Below are 22,824 nucleotides of genomic sequence, written 5' to 3' on the forward strand. Positions count from 1 at the left end.
CGCGGAGCTGTGGTCTGAGCGTGAAGCTCTCCTGGCAAAGGGGACACTGGAAGTGGACACTGTTGTCCCAGTGAGCGTCAATGCACACTTTGCAGAAGTTGTGTCCACAGGGAGTGGAAACTGGCTCAGAGAGCGTATCCAGGCAGATGGAGCACTGGAAACTGGCCCGGAGTTGACCGGGTAAGGCCATCTCATTAAAAGACTGTTGCAAGGAGATAAAGGTCATGAGGTTAAAACAGAATTATATTTTATTCAGCGGATATCAGTCTTTCAGTGTGACTTGTACCAGAACGGATCTGGTATTAAAAGCCAGCAGCACTTGTATGACTATATGTCTTTGATGATCTCACTATACCGGTAACCAATGACATTCATATCCACAGGAGGTTTTTTAAAGCATCTTGAAAACCGGTCACTCCAGATTCCTGTCTTTCCTATTTGTACGTTGCTTCAGTGTGGAAAAAACACATTCACATTCAGATTCCAGTCTGTTCGTCTTGCTTCACAAAGAGGTTGAGTTTCACTTTTGCTTCATTACAAGCACAAGACAATGTGTAATGTGTGTCATGTGACACATGTAGTTTCCCTTTTCATGAAAATCCCATGGAATTTATCTCTGTAAATACCAGGCACGTGCACACATAGACATCAAAGGGGGCTGGAGCCCCTGCCCTTTTACCCGTCTGTAAAAAGTGCCCTCTCCAGACCATGAATGCAGTTTTTACTATGGTGAAAGAAATGCAAATGCCCTCTTTCCATGCCATACCCGAAGGCAGCATTCAACAGAATTGCCTTGTCCAAAAGCTCTCCTGAACTTGAATGCAGCATCTCATTTTGAAATAATTGCCCTCTCTGTGTAGAAATCCATGCCGTTAAGCCACATCTCCAGTATTGACTTGATTATGCTTAGTTCAGTGTGGTATCAAGAAGTGAAAATAGCAGACCTCCAAGCTCACAACGCGTCGCAGCACGACGCGTTGTGAGCTTGGAGGTCTGCTATTTCCGATATTTTTTACCAAAAGGCCCTTTTAGAAATGTCAGCCCCTGCCTCTTCTCTGCATGTCCCTGGTAAATACACTACCCTGTAAGCAAGTATAGGTAGTTAATCACTTAAACCTCATATGTTGCTGAGCAGAGTTCCTCAGGGCTCTATGCTAGCGTATTTTCTGTTTTCATTCTACAATTAAATATCTTCACTGAAAATAGCTGATCTACATGCTTACAACATGTCGCAATGCCACACCCTGTAAGCTTGTAAATCGGCTATTTTCTGCTAAGGTTTTCCTTTTTCCAGAGCGCTGCCATGTAGCTGCACACACACATACAGTAGGTGCCGCTTGACACCGCAGTTACTGTATGGTTGCCACTCTGAGAAATCGGTCTATATACGGATGCTGGGCTTTAACCCATTTAGGTCTGGATTCTGGAATGCAATATTACACATTACTTTAACCATTGTTTTATGCTTTCATTTTAACTATTAGCAGATATACAATTAAGCTCACAGCGCTGCACCGAGTGCCACGCTTTGAGCTTGATCTGCTATTTTTGAAGTATAGCAAGTCTTTGAATATTTTTTGACCTGATTCTTTAAATGTTTTCTAAAATCCTTCTAAGGTTTTTGAAAAACGCATGTTTCTTTTTCATGTCAAGGACCCCCAAAATGATATGTATTTGGCCACGGACCCCCGTCTCAAAATATGTTGTTCCAGGGAGGGACCCCCAAGAAGCAAATATCTTTTCCTCTAAATTTTTATCCCATGATTTTGTAATCCATTTTTTGTGAGGGTATCTAGCTATCTACCCTAGGAGACACAGGGAGAACATGCAAACTCCACACAGAAAGACCCAGCGCGGCACTCGGTGCTGAGCTGGTAGGCTATATCTTGCAGATTTTTCAATAGCTAAAGTAATTTCAGGTCTTAATTTAAGTGGTTAATGTTTTTGATGCCAAAATTGTCAAATGAATATGTTTGTTAAGTTATGGGAGGTCTATGGGATCAATTAAACAATTGTTTTCATATTTAAAGTAATGGGGTGACCCTAACCAAATGGTTAGGGCGATTACCACATGGCTGCAAAATGTCCTCATCGAGGACGACACTCTCCGACACTACCCACTTTTCCTCTCTCTCTTGACTGATACTATCAAATAAAGGCTTATAATAATGATGACGATGATGATGTTGATAACTAGAAAAGATGCAATTGGAAATTGCAAGTGTGGTTGCTGACGGTTGCTGAGGTGACTATATTCTGCAGTAAGCTAACTGTCATGTGAAGCTCGACCAATTGATTCCCTATTGATTCCCATAGCCATTGATTCCCTACTGATCCCTACCACTCCCATACTGATTCCCACTCCCCTGGACAGAAGTCTGTCTGTCTGTTAATTTCCAATGGCAGCGGAAAAGTTACCCTAGTAATATAAATAATAATAAATAAATAATAAAAATAAAACAATAAAATAAAGTTTCCCCAGGACTATAATGTGTTGCCCTGTTGGGCAACCACACTAATGATAATGTAATCATTAATAGCCTAACAAATAATAACCATAATGACAACAATGTTTTAACCTAAAAAGTGCTAAAGTTCACAGTAATATTTTGTTCACATGCCCAAAGTTTTATGTATTTTAATGTACTTACTGTATATGTTTGTATATCGGTCCATACAACGATGAAGATATTTAGGTTTATTTTATTTTAACTCAACCAAAGATGTTCTCAACAGATCATTTTTCATCACTCACCTTGTTTAGTTTCCGTGCTGATTTGCCTGCATCCTCAGAGCGCTCATTCTGTTGATACAGTATATACATGTGACATGAGGAAAGTACTTTTCAAACCTATGTCCTAACATCACTCTCACTCTCACTCTCTCTCTCTCTCTCTCTCTCTCTCTCTCTCTCTCTCTCTCTCTCTCTCTCTCTCTCTCTCTCTCTCTCAAGTTCACTGTGTGTGTGTGTGTGTGTGTGTGTGCGCGCGTGCGTGCGTGTGTGTGTGTGTGTGTGTGTGTGTGTGTGTGTGTGTGTGTGTGTGTGTGTGTGTGTGTGTGTGTGTGTGTGTGTGTGTGCGCGCGCGCGCAGCCGTGCACGTGTGTAATAACTCAGAGGGGAAACACTGAATGACAAGTCATTGTGTGTTACTTACTACAAGGGAGAAATAACATGGGGTAATTCCAATAATCATTGTATCCATGGCAAGAAGACTAGTCTAAAAGCTCCTCTGGCGACTCCTAGAGGCTGTGCTTACACCCAACACAGACCAAAGTACAATCCTCAGGCCATCCTCAGTCAGAACACACTCTCACAAGAAACATTTGTGTTTGTGTGCTCTAATCTTGGTTCAGTCTAGTATAGTTCCTTCCAAATCTCCTAAAGTTCCACTGTTCAAATCAAATGCCCCATTAGGGTTAGTTCTCATGTCTCATGTAGTGTGATATGCTTAGTACATTTTACAACATGTATTACTAGGACCACTGCAGAAAGGTGTAGATGAACATTTAATATCCTGGAATTCACATCCAATCCAACTGTCTATCTCTCTCTCAAACACATTGCCCACAATTTATCAAATTCCTCACACAGTCCAGCCATAATATGCTACAAGATTTTGCACCCAGCAAAGTTCCTTTGTAAATTAGTTGTATTTAGAATTGTATTTTTAAATAAATGGAACCACACAAACAAGTATAACCAGATTCTAGCATCCTTGCCAAATATCTGTGTGTTACTCGTAGCCTGATAGACATTTCAGATTGAACCACACCTTCAAAGATTATGTAATTTATTTATTTTCATTGAGCTTAAAATATTCCCTTAGCCAACATTAAAATCATGTGGACAAGCAGTCTTGTTTTCTAATTAATAATTTAACATACCGATATGTATATGACAGAAAGGAAGTGATACAGTAAAACTTTCCTTATTATCATCAAGGCTTTCCATACAATATCATAATCATATGTGACACATAAGATGAACATGATTAAATCAAATGTTATTAAAAATAAGACACATTATAAAACATGCATTGTGAACAGCCTGTGATTTGTCAGAGCTCATCTTTAAACTTTTTAATCAGATTCATGGTTCTTTCCGCTGACTTTTGGAACATCTGCATCCTTACGTGTGCCAAACCGTCATCGTTCTTAATCTTTCCCTCGTCTTGAAGCTTTCTCATCATATCCATAAGTCTTTCCACTGCCTTTTGGATGTTCTGCAACCGCATGTCTGTAAAATCGTCATCGTCCTCAACAATGAACTCTTTGGTTGAGACAAACAAGGACTTCAGAGCATTGGCAGATGTTCCTTTATGGCAGGTGGACCTCTCTCCAATATTGCCTGCAAAGCATTGACGTAGCGCTCTGTTTCAGCCAAGACCGCCACAGCCTGGTGGGTGAAAGTAAAGCCATACCATTGGTAATGCTTTGTCATGTTCACATTTGTATTCAGTAATAACTGTTGTTTTTTCTCTATAGCCCCTATGAAATAACTGCTGAATGGCTCTTCACTCTTACCACACCAAAGTAACTCTCTGGCAGTTGGAAAGGAATGGAGATCGGATTACCCCCATTTGCAGCTCTTGCTTTCTGTTCCAGGGTCCTTAATGTCTCCTTGGCCTTGTCCTGACATTAAGAGTAAAGATAAGTGTGGAATCAATTTTTATGTAATAGAACATGAAAACAGCTCCTTGTCCATTTAACACAAGTATAGAAACAAACATAAGGCAGCTCACATAGCCTACAGTAGTAACACGACCCTCAACCATGGAAAACAGGCTCTCCAGTTGCGTATACCATTGTAGAGATGGTTACCCCCAATCTGCTTGGTTCTCAATCAATTAAGCACAGTGTAACAACATCGTTCTGTACCTTTGTGTCTCTGTCCAGCAGACAGTTGGCCAGAGACAGCAGACACAGCAGACTGAACATCAGGCCCAGGACTCTGGTAGCTCCAGTCACACTCCTGGTCACTGCTCTGTCTCCAGACATTGTTGTTCTGCTTAGATTAAAGGGTAAGCACAATAAGCTTTAAGCTTCAGCTTATGCCTTTTTTTTGGTCTGTTTATGTGAATGAAATGATTGCAAGAAATGAAGGAAAACACGTTGTACTAAACAAATGACCAAAAAAATAAACTAACTACTACTACTAGAGGGAGAAGATCACTACAGTAAGTAGAAAGTAGACAGCGTACAGGACAGACTTTCTTTTTCTTCGTCGTCTTCTTTTTTTTTTTTTTTTAAGAATAATGGGAACCAACACATACATTTTCAACTTTTGGAGAGGAGCATCGCTCATATGTAATCTTTTTCAGTAACTGACTGGAAATCTGCTGGCTGAGGTCAAGGCTGTGCTGGACTGTCAGCTATGCTGCTGCTTTTTGTTCTCCACTTTCTCAATAAAACTTTCTATACTGAGTGGAATATAATTTTCCATGAAAGTAAGGTGGTGCAATGAAGCAACTGTTTTAAAGGAATATTTCACTTAGTATTTAGATATTTGATATTCATTTTATCAGACAGGCAATCAGGTAATTTCACACTCCATATTCACCATGATAGATTCATCGAAAACACCCTGCCTTGGTTCTGGTGACTGATGTCCTTCTAACGCGTGAAGTGTCAAACTGCAGTAACATAACCATAAGGTATTGCATATTATTCCATTTAACATTGTTTGTGTTCTTACCTGTGTTGTTGTGATGCTGAAGTCAAAGTGACTTGTGAAGCAGACAGGTGAATGAGTCTATTGGTTCAAGTCTTTTTTATCTTAATGGTTGCTCCTCCCTTAACACCTTCCAAGCCCCGGCAGAACCCCCTGAACCCCGGTACTGCCGTGCAATCAGCGTTTTATTTACAAACATGTTTTAAAAAACAAACACACCAAATGATAAACAACGCGCGCGGGTCGTTCAGTGCAAGCCAGCAGGACGTGCACACACTACGTGTTTGGGCGGCCACTTACTTAGAAGCTGCTGCTGGCTGTATTTCTGCCGTTCATTTGCATGGAGCGAGATGGGGTAATCCGCGAGAAAAAACAGCGTTCGAAAGTACATTACGTCCTCGTCGCACGCACATCGATCTAATTCCATGTATTCCACTCATTCCGAAGCCTTGATTTCGCCTGTCGTCTGGTCGAAAAAGACGAGGGGATGGGCTAAGCCAGGCTGCCGCACACACAGTGAAGGGGAACGTAATGGCCGCTCGTGGAGCCAGTGGCAGAGCCAGCCGATGACGTCATCACGTTTCTGACGTGATCCTATTGCACAACGTCTCTTAAAGAGACAGAGCACGACCTGCGACTGTATTTTTCAAAAAATTATGATTAATTTCATAAATTACGGGGAAGTACGGGAATAGACGATTGGCTAATTGGAGGTCGAGGCAAGTACGGGCAAGTGCGGACGGCTTTGAAGGTGTTTTAAGCTAGAACTTTAATCTACACTGCGTGTGAGTGTGTACGTGTGTGTGTGTGTGTGTGTGTGTGTGTGTGTGTGTGTGTGTGTGTGTGTGTGTGTGTGTGTGTGTGTGTGTGTGTGTGTGTGTGTGGTTTGACAAAAAGTGACAAGATACCTCTGACGTTTGTGCCATGTTAATTTTCAACAGAATGAACACACAACTAGAAGCAGTGCTCTTCCGAGCACAGGTCTCCACCAGGCCGTGCGTCCTGGTGGTGCTACTGTATAATAGGCCAATGTAAAAAGGGTGGCATATGTTCTTCACCTTAGATCTTTCATGGCAATCGGACGCTGCATGCATGATTTCAAGCATTGTGTTCCAAAAATGTGTTTTGCTAAAGTCTACCTGCTGGTGGCGCTATAACAGGACAATGTTAAAAAGGTAGCATTTGTTCCTTGACCTAGTGGGAATATGTGTGGCAAATGTCACGGTAATCGCAAGCTGCGTTGATGATTTGAGGCATTTTGTTCAAAAACGGAGCAATCCTGCAAACTTTGGAAGCTAATATTAGCCAATTAGGATGGAATGTGAAATATCAGACGGATCGGACTTGATCACATGACTATAGAGATACTGTGTACCGATTTGCATGATTTTTGGATAAAATCTCAAGGAGTAATATCCAAAAATGTGTTTTACATAAGTCGGCCCAAAGGTGGCGCTATAAAAGGCTGATGTGAAAAATGCAGGGCAAAGGTTTATCCTTAGCCTCTAGGGAGTGCGCTTACAAAGTTTGAAACTGATCGGTGGAGTTATAGCGCCACCATGAGGCTGATTAAAAAAAAATTAAGTGGCATTTCTTCCTCGGCCTAGTGGGAACATGTGTGTGCGATTTCATGATAATTGCACTTTGCGTTTGTGATTTGAGGCATTTTGTTCAAAACGGCTCAATCCCACAAACTTTGGAAGCCAATCTTAGCCAATCAGGATGGAATATGCAAAATCGGACAGATCCGTGTCGATCACATGACTGTCGAGATATTGCCTACCGATTTGTAGGATTTTTGGACAAAATCTGTAAGAGTAGTGCACAGAAATGTGTTTAGCAAACATCGGCCACTAGTTGGCGCTAGAAAAGGCCCATTTGAAAAATTTAGGGCAGAGGTTCTAGATTGGCATCCAGGGAATGTGTGTGCTCACTTTGGCAGCGACCGGGCCAACGGCGACTGAGATTTGGCGCTCACAAACTGCGAGGACGCACGGACGCACGCACGGACGCACGGACGGACACACGGACGGAGGGGAAAACATACTCTCCCTCAGCCTTCGGCTGGTGGAGACAATAAGGATGAAGTGGAGTAAAATAAAAGTGATTAGAATGACCTACAGTATCCAATAGTCTCTCAGGATTATTGGGGTCTGTGGCCAATAATATGTGCCAAATGGGGAGTCGTTGAAATTAATACAATTCAGAACCACTGCCCTAGAACAAGCCCTGTAAGTCCTGCAGGGTCACAGGGAAATGGTGTCTGGTTTGTGCTGGAGTGACTGGCAGAGCTAATTGAAGAACTGGACTCAGGGAATGCCCAGAGGTTCTTAGAAATCAAGATTTGCCTGACTTACTTCCACACTAAACATCTGAGGGTACACTTGCCTACTGTACTTCAAATTGGTGACTGGGAGGTCCAGATTCCAGTGGGTCCCCAGCTAAATGATTCATAGTTATAGGATCAGGAATCAAATGGACCTTTACAGCTGTGTCTGAGAGTGTGTCTGTACACTCGCAGAGTTATGGCTGTCCATGGCCTAATCATGCACACCAAAATGAGGGTCCTTGAAATTAAAAAGTGTGTTTATTCATTATAATCTTTCATTTCATTCATATAAGGAAATACATTTAATGTCATGTCAAATTTGGCAGAGGAGATTACATTAATCAATAATGATAATCAAAGTCGGCATCCAAGAGAGGAATTATACTTTGTGAAGATGATATGTGTTGTTAATTCCAACATGCTACAGATGACAATCTGACAACTTCCTCAAAACAGAGGCAGAGTGACTCCAGCCTGGAGCTCAGCCAGGTTGAAAGGAGGCCTGCCATACTGGACATAAACACATGAGCATGCACGATTGCACGTAGTTGCCATTAAATGACATTGGAAATGATTTCCCGTAACTGTGTGTGTGTGTGTGTGTGTGTGTGTGTGTGTGTGTGTGTGTGTGTGTGTGTGTGTGTGTGTGTGTGTGTGTGCGTGCGTGCGTGCGTGCGTGCGTGCGTGCGTGCGTGCGTGCGTGTGTGTGTGAGTGTGTTTGATGACAGTGCTCCTACAATTTTATAGGGTGCCAGTAAGCACTTCCCTAGATTATAAGTTTATAACACAAGGTGCAATGATTAGGTGTGTTTGCGATGCAGTGCAATGCTTGAATAGATTCTGTCTAGACTGTTATGTCAACTGATGTTTTCACTTTTGTTATTTGTGCATTCTTCACAACCTAATTGGAATTAGTGTCATTATAAACATACCTATAAACTTAACCCTGATTCCCTGAAGGTCACATACGCACATCGCACGCACACAGACACACACGTGCACTAACAAATACGAATTCCATATCAGGAACTGAAAGACAACTTTTGGTGAACACATCAAGGTTGGTTTAACAAAACCCGATTCTAGCATCCTTGCCAACAAGGATGTTTATCTGTTTGTTTTGGAGAGTATAAAATTATTGTTTTTCTATTTTATTTTACTTGACACCTTGACCTACAATAGAGAGGAACTTCATGCGAAGGCAACGGTCACTGCCATGTGCTCATCCAAGGTCTTGTTGTACTGTAAACTGGGACAAGAACAAAGCCAGAGTTGGCGGTCAGAACTGGAAATCATTGGATCATGGTACTGCCTTTTGTTTACCAGTTTGGAATCTACCCTGGAATGGCTGTGAAGTTACTGAAAAATCACCTACTTTTCTTTTGATAATTTTACCACAAAGGATTTTTAATGGAATGTATCATGTTATATTATGTGTAAAGAAGAGTTTTAACGATCATTACTTACTTGTAGATTTCGATCATCTCATTTTTAATTCTTTTTATGTTCATTTCGATGTCCCGCAACATTAAGTCTTGATATGCATCAGCCATAGCCAGGGCCTTTTTGACTGAAAAAACCATGGACCTCACATCTTGAAACAAGGGCATCCATATCTTAGTATCTGACTCTGGGGCTCCCTCCATTATAACCTGCACATCATTTAAATACTGCTCCGTTTTATCCATGAGCTCCAAAGGGATGTTACGTGTTCTAAAACGAGGGAGGAGGGTGGAAGAAAGAGAATACCCACAACTAACTAATTCACTCAACCTAAAGTTAATTCCATTAAAAATATGTATGCTATTCTCCCACTGTGATTCTTTTTTTAGAAAGAATATTGGAAAAAGAATGAATAATGAAATATAATAATCAAATGATAATAAATGTACCTTCGTGCATGAGTGAGAATGATAACAATTATATTTAATCATACTGGAATGTTACAAACATAACAGAAAGCTTACACAGTAGACCCGTAATAACCATTTGTTTAATATGGTTAATAACTATGAAATGAACGTGAATAGATGTGTGTCCCATTTTGAGGAGTGCTTGGGGATGGATGATCTCAGGGTCATAGGTCACAGGCCATTTGGTTGAAAGCAGAGCTCTCCGTGTGACAGCACAGCCTGGCTGCTGTGTTTAAAGCTGTCCTGATGTCATGAAACATCTTATCTTTTCTTAAGCTCTCTCAGGATTGCTCCCCCCTTATATTTGTTCAATGCTGAATCTGGACCCTAGTCCCTATCAGACGCGCTCAAGCGACATTTTGACGCTCAAGGTTCCATTTGCTCATACAGAGCTTGGCAAGGCAGCATTTTCTATCAGTGCTCCACTTGCATAGCCTGACACTCAGCCTAAATTGACATTTCGTTTCACTTCATTATTCGCCAAACAAAAAAAAATAAAGGGGTGTGGCTAGCGATTCAGAGTCTGGAACTAGGCTACCACTTGCATGGAACAAGCTCCAAAAATCATTAAAAATAAAATATCTGCCGGCCTTAGGCCATTTTAGGATGCTGGTTTCTAACACCTTTGTTCTAAACTGTATATGTTTTAATTAATTTAGCTTTTAGTTTCTTGAACTTTCTACAGTTTTCAAGTATTCTCTTTTTGATTTTTCAAATGATCTGTAAATGTATACATGTATATATGTTGTTGTTCATTGTTGTACAATCTCGGTTGCGTTGTAAATGAGTGCTTGCGCTCAATTGTATTTCAGAGTCTAAATAAAGGTAACAAACAAACAAACAAAACATTCTAAACCATAGACAGTTTGTCTAGGAATCCAGAGATTAATATTGCAAAGTGTGTAGGCCCTATGTGTGTGCACATCAGTGTATCTGTGCGTGCACGTGTGTGTGCGGGACTGTAGCCTGCAAAGCAAACCGATATGTTTTTCTACTTCTACTCCACTATATCTCTGATGCAAATATTGCATTATTGAAAAACTTTAGTTACTAGTTACTTATTTGGAATTTATATATAATGTAAAAAAAAACATACATTAACCACTTCAGCCATACATACATTTCCACTATTTGAAAATAGGCCACACTAGCTCACAATGCGTCGTGATGCCAATACTTTTGTACTTTTACTCAAGTAAATTTAGAATTCCAGACTTTTACTTGTAACAGACTTTTTCCAACACTGCTGTTTTGCATACTATTTGCATCAGAGAATTGTTTGATCATGGACAGGTGGAAGTGGAACTTGTACATCTGCTATTTTTGATATAGCCAACATGAAGGAATTTAATACTTGATCCAGCGGGCTTCTCCCTCTCAATCTGGTGTGCACCAGTGTTACCAGAACCAGCTGAATGGTGTCTGTTTGCTGATGAAATCAAAACCCACATTTAGGGCAATGTATGTCTTTGAGCTGATTGTTGTCCTGTGGCTGAAGCCAGACAGGAGGGGTGCGAGCATGACCACAACATTTTATTGCAAGAAGACAATTCTTTGTTTGCTTTGTCCTACTGTGTAAACCGAGTGTCGTTGGGAAGTATATAGCCTACTACGGCTGAATAAGCTTTTTCGGGGAACACCTGCATGTGCATTGAGTCTGAAATAAAGATCTTAAAAAGTGGATGTAAACAACAGTACAAAAACACTTTATTGGACTTTTACTGCAAAGAGTTATCATACTAAGATAACAGATTTAAAGCTTATATAGGCTATTGTAATTTATATAATCATAGAAATCATGTATCACAAGTTAGAGGATCTCATGCAATTATTAAAGCTTGTATAATTAGGTAAACGTTTTATAATCTAAAGCTAAGATACAAAAGCTATATCTAGTATTTATTGTATGTATACATACAGTATACACAGACCCGAACAGTACTTATTTTTTCTTGTTTTCAAACATAAAAGTATTCAATCAAACAATCAATCAGGCACATGATGATTAAACATTATCTAAACACGTGGACTGTTTTTGTACTGTTTACACCAAATAGCCGATCTATAAGCTCACACTATGAGCTTGTAGATTGGCTATTTGTGGCACACATTGCCCTGGCCCATGCTGGGGTTGAAGTAGAGAAAGTTGGAGCAGATCTTTATGCATATGACACTGGCCTGTGATTTGTCACAGATCCTCAGAATTCCTCTCTAACACCCTTTTACCTCGAGCTATGGCTAGGTCCAATAGCTCTTTTTGCCCCTTATGTTCAAGTAATTCCTTTTTGGCCTTGTAAACCTCGGTGTCCATCATTTGATATGACAGCTTCATGCGCATCAGCAGCTGCTCACTCTCAGGGGGACCTCTAGCAATGATGTTCTGCATTGTTTCTACATGGCGGTCATATTCATCAATGATCTCCTGGAAGGTTTCTTCGCTTGAATGAAGGGCCTCCTGGTGGATGGAATTTCAGATTAGTAGTCAGTTATGGGGTAATGTCTTACATACAGTAATTAATGCATTACAGCTAAGCATGAGTTATATTCCATGACCTTTGACACAATCTAAATGTCTCAATAGAAGAGCAGGGAGACACATTACAACCATCCCAATTGTATGAGTTATAATTCACATACTCATGTTTCAGAACATGTCTCACCTTTGACGCTTCTGCTTTCTCTATTTCCCGACGCAGCACCAAGTTGAGCTGCAATTAACAGTAAACATAAGTGATGAAAATGGACAAGACGACGGTTCCTTGCCTTCTAACAGCATGACTGGAACTGAACGGTAGGTTCCGTACGGAACCATTGTTTACTTAGATATGGAAGGATGACCTCCCACTTGGGTAATGACGCCCCCTGGCGATCATTCAGAGAAACTACTTCAGCTCCCGTACTAACGTAGGTAGGAAGGGCCTGTCACTCAAACCGGAGTGACCCGCCTCCAGGCTATATAAGCCCCCGGAGGCGGAAGTAACATCCTCTTAATACCACTCTCTGCCACATTCAGTGAAACAGAGGGGCATTACGTGGGAGGTCATCCTTCCATATCTAAGTAAACAATGGTTCCGTACGGAACCTACCGTTTACTGTCAATATTCCAGGATGACCTCCCACTTGGGATTCTTAAACTCCCCTCTAAGCCACAACCTACTCTCATACCCCCACACACCCCTCATACGGGTGAGCACAGCCCAAACGGGCGTGACCCATCACCCAGAAGGTCCCAGGCCCACCGGACCTGGGTGTGAAGGCATGAGAAAATAAGGAGAGACCCTGACAAACCGAAGTCCGCCTCATTCAACTGAATGAAAAGGACAAGTCCGCCTTATAAGTAAGACACACTATATAAGGAAAACACAGGGTCCCCCCAAAATACCCCAGGTGGCTACATGCCCACCTGTGGGAGGGGAAGATCCGACTCCTCTATGACGTAGAGGAGGCAACTGCACCCAGAACCGAATGCGCTAGCGAAGAGGATTCGATATCCAGGTGATAGTAGGCTGCAAAGGTAGAAGGCGAAGACCAATTCGCCGAAACACAAATCTCCTGAACGGAGACTCCCTTTGCCAGTGCCCACGAAGTAGCCACACCTCTAGTGCTATGGGCTTTAAGTGCCGCCGGCACTTCCACACCCGCACTAGAGTAAGCCAGCCTAATAGCATCCACAATCCACCTCGAAAGAGTGGGTCTAGACACCGGCTTTCTGACAAGAACATTGCCCATTTCCACGAAGAGCTGAGAAGAAGCTCTAGAACCAGCAGTCCTGTCACAGTAGGCCTTCAATGCCCTGACAGGACAAAGGCAATTCAGCCGTTCATCCTCCACCGAGACAAACGGAGGAGGATGAAAAGCCAGAAGAACAACAGGCTCCTTAGGAACCACCATGTTCTTAGGAACAAACTTAAGATGAGGCTTGAGCAACACCTTGAGATCATTGTTCATAAACTGCATGCACTCCGCAGACACCGAGAGAGCTTGCAGGTCACCAACTCTTTTAGCCGTGGCCAAAGCCAGCAAAAGAGCCGTCTTGAAACTCAAAAGTTTCAAAGGCATCCCTACAAGCGGCTCAAAGGGAGCCCGACATAGGCCCCCTAGAACCACCTGCAGATCCCAAACTGGGAACAAAGACCTAGTCACCGGCCTCAAACGTTCAACTCCTTGCATGAACTTGATGACCTCCGGGACTTTAGAAGGTGCCTTGCCCGCCACCCCCAGGTGACAGGCATTAATAGCCGCCAAATACCCCCTAAGGGTAGAAAATGCCAGACCACTTTTCAAGCGGTTCTGCATAAATTCCAGAATTTCCTGGGCTGACGCCACATGAGCCACCACAGGTGGAACACGCGACTCACACCAGTCCTCAAAGGCATTCCACCTTCCATCATAAGACGCCCTCGTAGAGGGCGCCTTAGCACTCTGAATGGTAGCAACCACTTCAGAAGAAAAACCGGCTGCCAGCAGGTTTAACCTTTCACGTGCCAAACCCACAGGTCTAGGACCTGCAGGTCTTGGTGGAAGATCTCCCCCCTGGCCTGACTCAACAGGTCCCTGCACTGAGGCAGCTGCCAACCCGGTTCGCAAAGGAGAGGGGCGATCGCCGATCTCCACGTGCCCTTGTAGGGAGCCACCAGGAGCATCTCCAGACCGAACCTCCTGACTCTCTCCAGAGTGGGTCGGATTAAGTCGAAGGGGGGAAACGCGTACAGTAGACCTCTCGGCCACGTGTGCGCTAAGGCGTCCAACCCCAAGGGAGGACTGCCCTTCACCGCGAAGAACAACGGACACTTCGTATTCTCCGCTGACGCAAACAGGTCCGCCACTGGCTGACCGAACTTGCGAAAAATCTGGCTCGCCACCCTGGGGTGGAGAGACCAGTCCTCGTAGCGAGGACCTCCCCTGGACAGGAGATCTGCTCCGCTGTTGAGGAGACCTGGGACGTGTAAGGCCCTGATCGACTTGAGGCGCGACAAGCACCAAACCGTCAATTCTCGAGCCAGACGGTCCAGTGGCAACGACGACAGGCCCCCCTGTTTGTTGACATAAAACATGGCCGTCGTATTGTCTGTCCTGACCAGGACGTGACAATGCAAAATCCAAGGCTCGAAATGCTTGAGCGCCAGGAGTATAGCCATCAACTCCAAATAGTTGATGTGACGACCCCTCATCTCCAGAGGCCAAAGCCCCTGCGCTGTGCGCCCCTCGAAAGTGGCTCCCCATCCACTAAGACTGGCGTCTGTCGTGATCGACTTGCGGGAAACCACCCCGCCAATCGAGACTCCGCTGGTGAGGAACCCCTCCACCAGCCACGGAGACAGGGCGATCGCGCAGGAAGGGGAAACCGTAACCTTCTTGTACTTCAAGGAGGGCGGGATCCCGAGGGATAACATCCATCTTTGAAAAGGTCTCATATGAAACCTGCCCAAACGCAACAGATGTACTGCGGAGGCCATCATTCCCGTCAGTACCATGCAACTCCTGTAAGTGACCTCCTGGCCCACTTGAAAAGGAGTCGAGACATTCCCGAAACCTGTCCACCCTCTTCTCTGAGAGACGGGCCGACATGTCGGATGAGTCCAGAAGGACCCCAATGAATGTAAGACGACTTGCTGGAGTCAGCATGCTCTTGCCGTGGTTGACTATGAAACCTAAGGCCTTCAGGTGAGCCAAAACCACTTGTGTGTGACGCGCCACTTCGTGGGCGGAGCTCGCTGAAATCATCCAAACGTCGATGTACGTCGCCAACCTGACGCCCTGCTGTCTCAGCGGGGCGATGGCTGCTTCGGTCACTTTCACGAAAACCCTCGGGCTCAGTGACAGACCGAAAGGGAGTACTGTATACTCGTACAGGCGACCCTCGAAGGCGAACCGTAGGAATTTCCTGTGTGGGGGATAAATCTGGACGTGCTGATAAGCATCCTTCAGATCCACTGAACAGTGGAAATCCCCTTGCCTGACCGACCGTAACATGGTGGGTACAGTTAGCATCCTGAAAACGTATTTCTTCAGGTACACGTTTAGTGCCTTTAGGTCCAGGATGGGACGTAGCCCCCCCCCCTTTTTTGGGCACCAGGAAATAACGGCTCCAAAATCCCATGCGGGATTGGGTCCTGTCCAGCTCCACTATAGCACCCTCGCTTAGCAAGGAGCTGATCTCTTCTCTCAAAAGATTTGCTTTTAAACCACGCGCCCTGGTATGAATAACCCTGCTCGAGAGCGGGGGTATGTCTGCGAACTGTAACCTGTAACCCCTGGTTATCGTTCGAAATACCCAATGGCTCGGGTTGCATAACTTCCACTGGCGCGCGCAGCGTGCTAGCGTGTTTTGAGCGAGAGAAACCCCACCACTGTGCTTCCGTGACGGCGGAGCTTTTTGGCGGCCGGACCGGAAGTGGGGAACCTGCGTATCCGTATCCGGAACACCCGGATGCGGAGCGCAGGGGTTCAATAGGCCGCAAGGCGGGAACACCTTCTGATTGTACCGCTTGACTAGCGGAGCTTTTTGCGGCCGGACCGGAAGCGGGGAGCTAGCGAATCCGTATCCGGTGAAACCGGAAGCGTTCGGTTTTCGCTCGATAGAGCAACAGGAGGAGCAAAGCGATTCGACTGATAAACAGACTCGCCCACAACTAAAGCATTCTCCCCTGACAGGAGAGGAACTTTTACGCATAACCTCCACTGGCACGCGCAGCGTGCTAGCGTGTTTTGAGAGAGAGAAACCCCCCCACTGTGCTTCCGTGACGGCGGAGCTATTTGGCGACTGGACCGGAAGCGGGAGACCTGCGTATCCGTATCCGGAACGACCGGATGCGGAGCGCAAGGGTTCAATAGGCCGCATGGCGGAAACACCTTCTGGTTGTACCGCTTGACTAGCGGAGCTATTTTGCGGCGGGACCGGAAGCGGGGAGCGAGCGAATCCGTATCCGGTGTCACCGGAAGCGTTCGCACTTCGCTCGATAGAGAGACAGGAAGAACCAAGCGATTCGACTGATAAACAGACTCGCCCACAACTAAAGCATTCTCCCCTGACAGGAGAGGAACTTTTACGTTTAATACCTGCTCTAAGGCCTTTATGCTTGTCCCTTGACCCGGGCTCATAGTAGGCCGACAGAATTTCTGACTCAAAGTTAAATTCATAGCATCGCTCACGCGAGGGAAAGCCCACTCGCGCGCATGAGGAACCACATAATTGTTTGACGTTAACATTACTGGTTGCTGATAAAAACCTGTGATTGATTAAGGAGTCCTGACGGGACTCCATCATTCTTACAGGAGGCATGCATAAAGGAGTCATATTGTCGACGCGAGGGATATTCCACTCGCGCGCATGAGGAACCACATAATTGTTTGACATTAACATTACTGGTTGCTGATAAAAACCTGTGATTGATTAACGAGTCCTGACAGGACTTCATCAATACTACAGGAGGCATGCAAGATGGAGTCGTCTGTGCAATAGAGTTGGACAGAAACAGACTTGTTCTTTCAACAGATTTATCTGGGACATCTCATCTTCATTTCCCCGACGCGGGGAAGGCCTTTATGTTTGACCCTTGACGAGGGCTCATTAGTAGGCCGGCAGAATTTTGTGACTCATTGTTAATTCATTGCATTGACCACGCGAGGGATATTCTCCTCGCGTGTAAGGGGAACCATCTAAATGTTTGACATAACATTACTGGTTGCTGACACAACCTGTGATTGACAAAGGAGTCCTGACAGGACTACATCAATTTTACAGGAGGCATGCAAGATGGAGCCATCTGCGCAATAGAGTTGGACAGAAACAGACTTTGTTCTTTCAACAGATTTATCTGGGACACAAGAGGCATATTCATTGACATTCTCATTTTTATTTCCCCGACGCGGGGAAAATAAACGTCCTCGTTTGGGGGGAGGGGAACCGGGTGACACCACGGACCCCTGCCCCAACACAATCAACCTCTACAATGTCCGCAACTAAAGCATTCTCCCCTGACAGGGGAGGAACTTTTACGTTTAATACCTGCGCTATGGCCTTCATGCTTGTCCCGTGACGAGGGCTCATAGTAGGCCGACAGAATTAGTGACTCATCGTTAAATTCATTGCATTGTTCACGCGAGGGATATTCCCCTCGCGTGTAAGAGGAACCATATAAATGTTTGACATTAACAATACTGGTTGCTGATAAAACCCCTGATTGATTAAAAAATCCTGACAGGACTTTCAACACTTTTACAGGAGTCATGCAAGATGGAGTCATCTGTGCTAGTGCAATAGAGTTGGACAGAAACAGACTTTGTTCTTTCAACAGATCTATCTGGGACACAGGAGGCATATACATCGACATTCTCATTTTCCTTTCCCCGACGCGGGGTACAGAAAATAAACGTCGTGCCCACCACTCTATACTGGGGTCTGACAGAACCCAGAAAAGATTGTGCTTGTGTAACTTCCATGAGGATTGTAGCGCTTTAGTGAATCCAACATCTCCGTTGCAGAAAACCAAAGTCCTCTGCCATCGCTCCACCCGCTCCACCCGCTTGACTGGCGGGTGGAGGGGCAGTTGAAGTGCTGGCGCCGCAGGGGCCTTACCTTTCACTGTAAAGACAGGGCGAGAGCCATCCTCCTCCGCCATGTCCTCCTCCTTCTCGTCCTCAGAGTATCCTGAGTACGAACCCTAGCTCTGACTGGAGCTCAGGTCCGATTCGCGCCTGAAGGATCGGACTGCTTTGTTAAAGTTCACGTCGAAGGGGACGTCCCCGACGGTCACATCACAACGCTACTCTTTAGGCACCGCGCCCGTAGGAGAAAAGTCACCGGAGGGATATTGTTAGACTTCTTAGTCACCTTCCTCGCGGTAACTCCGCCAGACCCGCCAGCTCCAGTGACAGTGGAGCTAGCTGCGGTCGGCTGCACGGCAGGCGGTGTCTCACGTCGCTTGGCGCCATCTTGACCAAGGCGCGCTGCTGAACAAGCGGTGCCCCGGACGGCAGCGCCGCACCTTGACTATCGGTGCGGGCCGCCTGGGGCGGACAGCCTGGGCTGTAGGATCCAGAGCGTTAAGCCCTCCTGGTGGAGCGCAGGCTCCGAGGCCTGCCCTAGCCAGGTGGAACCGATGTACCATAGCGAAGCAGTGTAGTTAACGTTAACAAGGAAGCTGTCGAGCAACGAGCTAACGGCTAAAGCTAGGCCAAACTTGGTTCAGGCATAAACATACATTCCCTCGGCAGAAAAGCAAGAGGGACCATAGCAAAACATGTAGCTAACGTTAACAAGGAAGCTGTCGAGCAACGAGCTAACGGCTAATGCTAGGCCACGCTTGGTTCAGGCAGAGGCCTTAACAAGCTAACAGCAGAACAAACATACATTCCCTCGGCAGAAAGCAAGAGGGTTCATAGCGAAGCAATGTAGCTAACGTTAACAAAGGAAGCTGACGAGCTAACAAGCTAACGGCTAAAGCTAGGCCACGCTTGGTTCGGGCAGAAGCCTGAACAAGCGGTAAATTTCTTTGTTATAGAAAAGAAAACCGTCGGTTTAGGACGGGACAAGAATAATTATTCTTAAGTACGGGTATAATTCTACACTCGCCAGTGGGCGACTCCAATGCCACCGCTTTAGGCTAATGCGCGAAGAATAAAATACAAAGGCTGAGTTTCAACTTATCTGAATGTGATATCGCAGAGAGTGAAAAGAGGATGTTACTTCCGCCTCCGGGGGCTTATATAGCCTGGAGGCGGGTCACTCCGGTTTGAGTGACAGGCCCTTCCTACCTACGTTAGTACGGGAGCTGAAGTAGTTTCTCTGAATGATCGCCAGGGGGCGTCATTACCCAAGTGGGAGGTCATCCTGGAATATTGACAGTAAACTGATTGATTGATTGAAGACTTTATTAGAAGTTTGCATAGAAAAAAAAGGTACAGTTTCATGACAGTACAGTTCACTATAAGGTCAACTAAAAGAAGATCCTAGTAAGCTTTTCAGCTTATTTACACAGGAAACCATTTAAGTATCTCATAACATTGAATGACAGACGGATAGAAATATAAAATAAAAAAAATTGCAAAAAATATATACCGTAGATATTTAAAACAGAAGGGTCAGGAGGAGGGTAAGGGTAAAACTAAACCCCAAGGGCATTGAAGAACAAAATGACTTTATTCAAACAGCTGGAGAGAAGCACATGTTTTCAGAGTTCTCAGAAAAACATCAGTTACAACGGTGGAGAAAGGAAGGTTGGGGTTCAATTCAATTCTTGTTATTATTTTCTTTTATGCTGCTATGATGTATGAGGAAACAAGATGAGCTGTTATTGGTCACAGCTCCTCTTGAATCTTCTCTATGTTCTTCACAGTGTGAAGAACTTCACAGTTTGAACAACATTGGCATTATTATCCTCACCTCTGTATTATCACTGAGCAACGCATATTGCACAGCATTTAAATAACACACCTTTTCATGCATGTTCTTCAAAGGGATGTCAACCTCCTCCTCCAAATCCAATTCCTCCCATTCCTCCTGAAAGCAATGCATTGGTAAAGGTTTGGCATCTTCATAATGCAACCAGTTATTTTGAATGAGGGGTCTATAATGCATACAACATTTATAAGGCATTATAACACTTGTTAGGAATGTTTATAATTATGCGTATCAAAAAAAGCAATAATTCTTGTATTAAATTATTATAGTTATCTATAATAACTAGCTAATTTGAGGTAGTTATATGATCTGCTGTTCCACTGAGCTTATAATGCTTATAATGTTATAAGTCATACATGATTATAAACATATATAATTACTTTTAGAATGCCTTAAGTGCATTATGATTAATTACAACACTATTATATTGTCTCAATCTTTAAGTTTTAGGGCCCATTCCTACTGGGCCAGCTATAAAGAAAGTCTCCATTGAAGTGGATGAGAGGGGACTGTCCATCATCCACTTCAATGGAGACAGATATTTTTTATCTGTATCTTTATCTTTATCTGGCCCAGTGGGAATGGGCCCTTACAGTTACTTCCAATGTGCATTGTACTCAATATTAAACACAGTTTAACAACAACGTTCTGTACCTTTGTGTCTCTGTCCAGCAGACAGTTGGCCAGAGACAGCAGACACAGCAGACTGAACATCAGGCCCATGACTCTGGTAGCTCCAGTCACACTCCTGGTCACTGCTCTGTCTCCAGACATTGTTGTTCTGCCTAGAGGGAGAAGATCACTACAGTAAGTAAGTAAGTAGACAAACAGCCAGAATACAGGACAGTCAGATAAAAAAGAAAAGATTAATGGAAACGAACACATTAATTTTCAATTTTTGTAGAAGAGCATCGCTCATCAATGTCAATCTTGTCTGACCGTCCAATCAAAATGGAGGAGAGGCCGGACTGACTGGAACACTGGTCAACTATACTGCTTGTTGTCATGCTCTCAACTTTTTCAATAAAACCTTCTATACTGAGTAGTAGAGTACCATTTTCCATGAAAGGTCGTAGGTTGTCGTAAGACATCTCTCTCACACACACACACACACACACACACACACACACACACACACACACACACACACACACACACACACACACACACACACACACAGGAAGACAGTTCAGAGATGCCCCTAATTTTTGAGCATTTTAACCCCATGCAGATAAGATGGAGAGTTGATGCCTTAGGCTTAGGTCAAACGTCAATAACACAACCATAACGTATGGCATATTATTCCTTGTAACATTGTTTGTGTTCTTACCTGTGTTGTTGTGATGCTGATGTCAGAGGTGACTTGAGAAGCAGGCATGTGAATGAAGAGAAACTGTCCACTGAGTCTACTGGTCCAAATCTTTTTATCTTCATGGTTACGCCTCCCTCAAGCTAGGACTTTAATCTACGCTGCATGAGTGTGTGTCTGTCTGTGTGTGTCTGTGTGTGTGTGTGTGTGTGTGTGTGTGTGTGTGTGTGTGTGTGTGTGTGTGTGTGTGTGTGTGTGTGTGTGTGTGTGTGTGTGTGTGTGTGTGTGCGCGTGTGTGCGTGCGTGCGCGTATGTGTGTGTGTGTGTGTGTGTGTGTGTGTCTCAGCCATGGTACCGACAGACCACAGCGCAGAACAGCACTCATTATGCCCGGTCTGCAACCGCAGCTGTGGATCCAGGATCGGATTATACAGCCACCAGAAGACTCACAAATAGGAGAAGATGGTCATCATCGGACACGATGGACAACCATAAGCAGTAAGTGTGTGTGTGTGTGTGTGTGTGTGTGTGTGTGTGTGTGTGTGTGTGTGTGTGTGTGTGTGTGTGTGTGTGTGTGTGTGTGGTTTGACCTTAAGTGACATAGACAAGGAAGTGAAATAGACAAGATACTTACCTCTGACGTTTGTGGCATGTTAATTTTCAACAGAATGAACCCCCCACAAGGATGAAATAGAGTAAAATAAAAGTGATTAGAATTACCTACAGTATCCAATAAGACGCTATCTCATACTCAGCATTTCACATTTATGCCAGAGTTGGAAGGTCTTCATGGACCTCGCACAGACAATCAATCCCTTCCCCTTCCCTCTGTGTGTGCGCGTGCGTGCGTGTGTGCGTGCGTGCGTGTGTGGTCGCCACCAATGCCACCAGCTTCCACACTAAAAAGTAACCAGAAAGCTGCAATTAAATGAATTCCGTCTTACCATTTGAATTTTACCCATTCAAGTTAATGGGGAAAATGTATTCACTAATACATTAATGGCCATATATGGAGATCCCTGATGTCATCAATATTAAGCCCACATCTTGGAATGCCCATATATGGACATATGTGTCAGTCTCATGTGCGTGGCACCAAAACTGTGGCAGGAGTAGCGCGGCAAAATAATGTTTATCTCGAAAGACGGAAAGGTGGATGAATGGAAGTCAGACAAGTATTATAGTCAACCAGACTAATGA

This window comes from Nannobrachium achirus, assembly GCF_963921795.1.
Source record: "Nannobrachium achirus genome assembly, chromosome: 14".
Lineage (NCBI taxonomy): Eukaryota > Metazoa > Chordata > Actinopteri > Myctophiformes > Myctophidae > Nannobrachium > Nannobrachium achirus.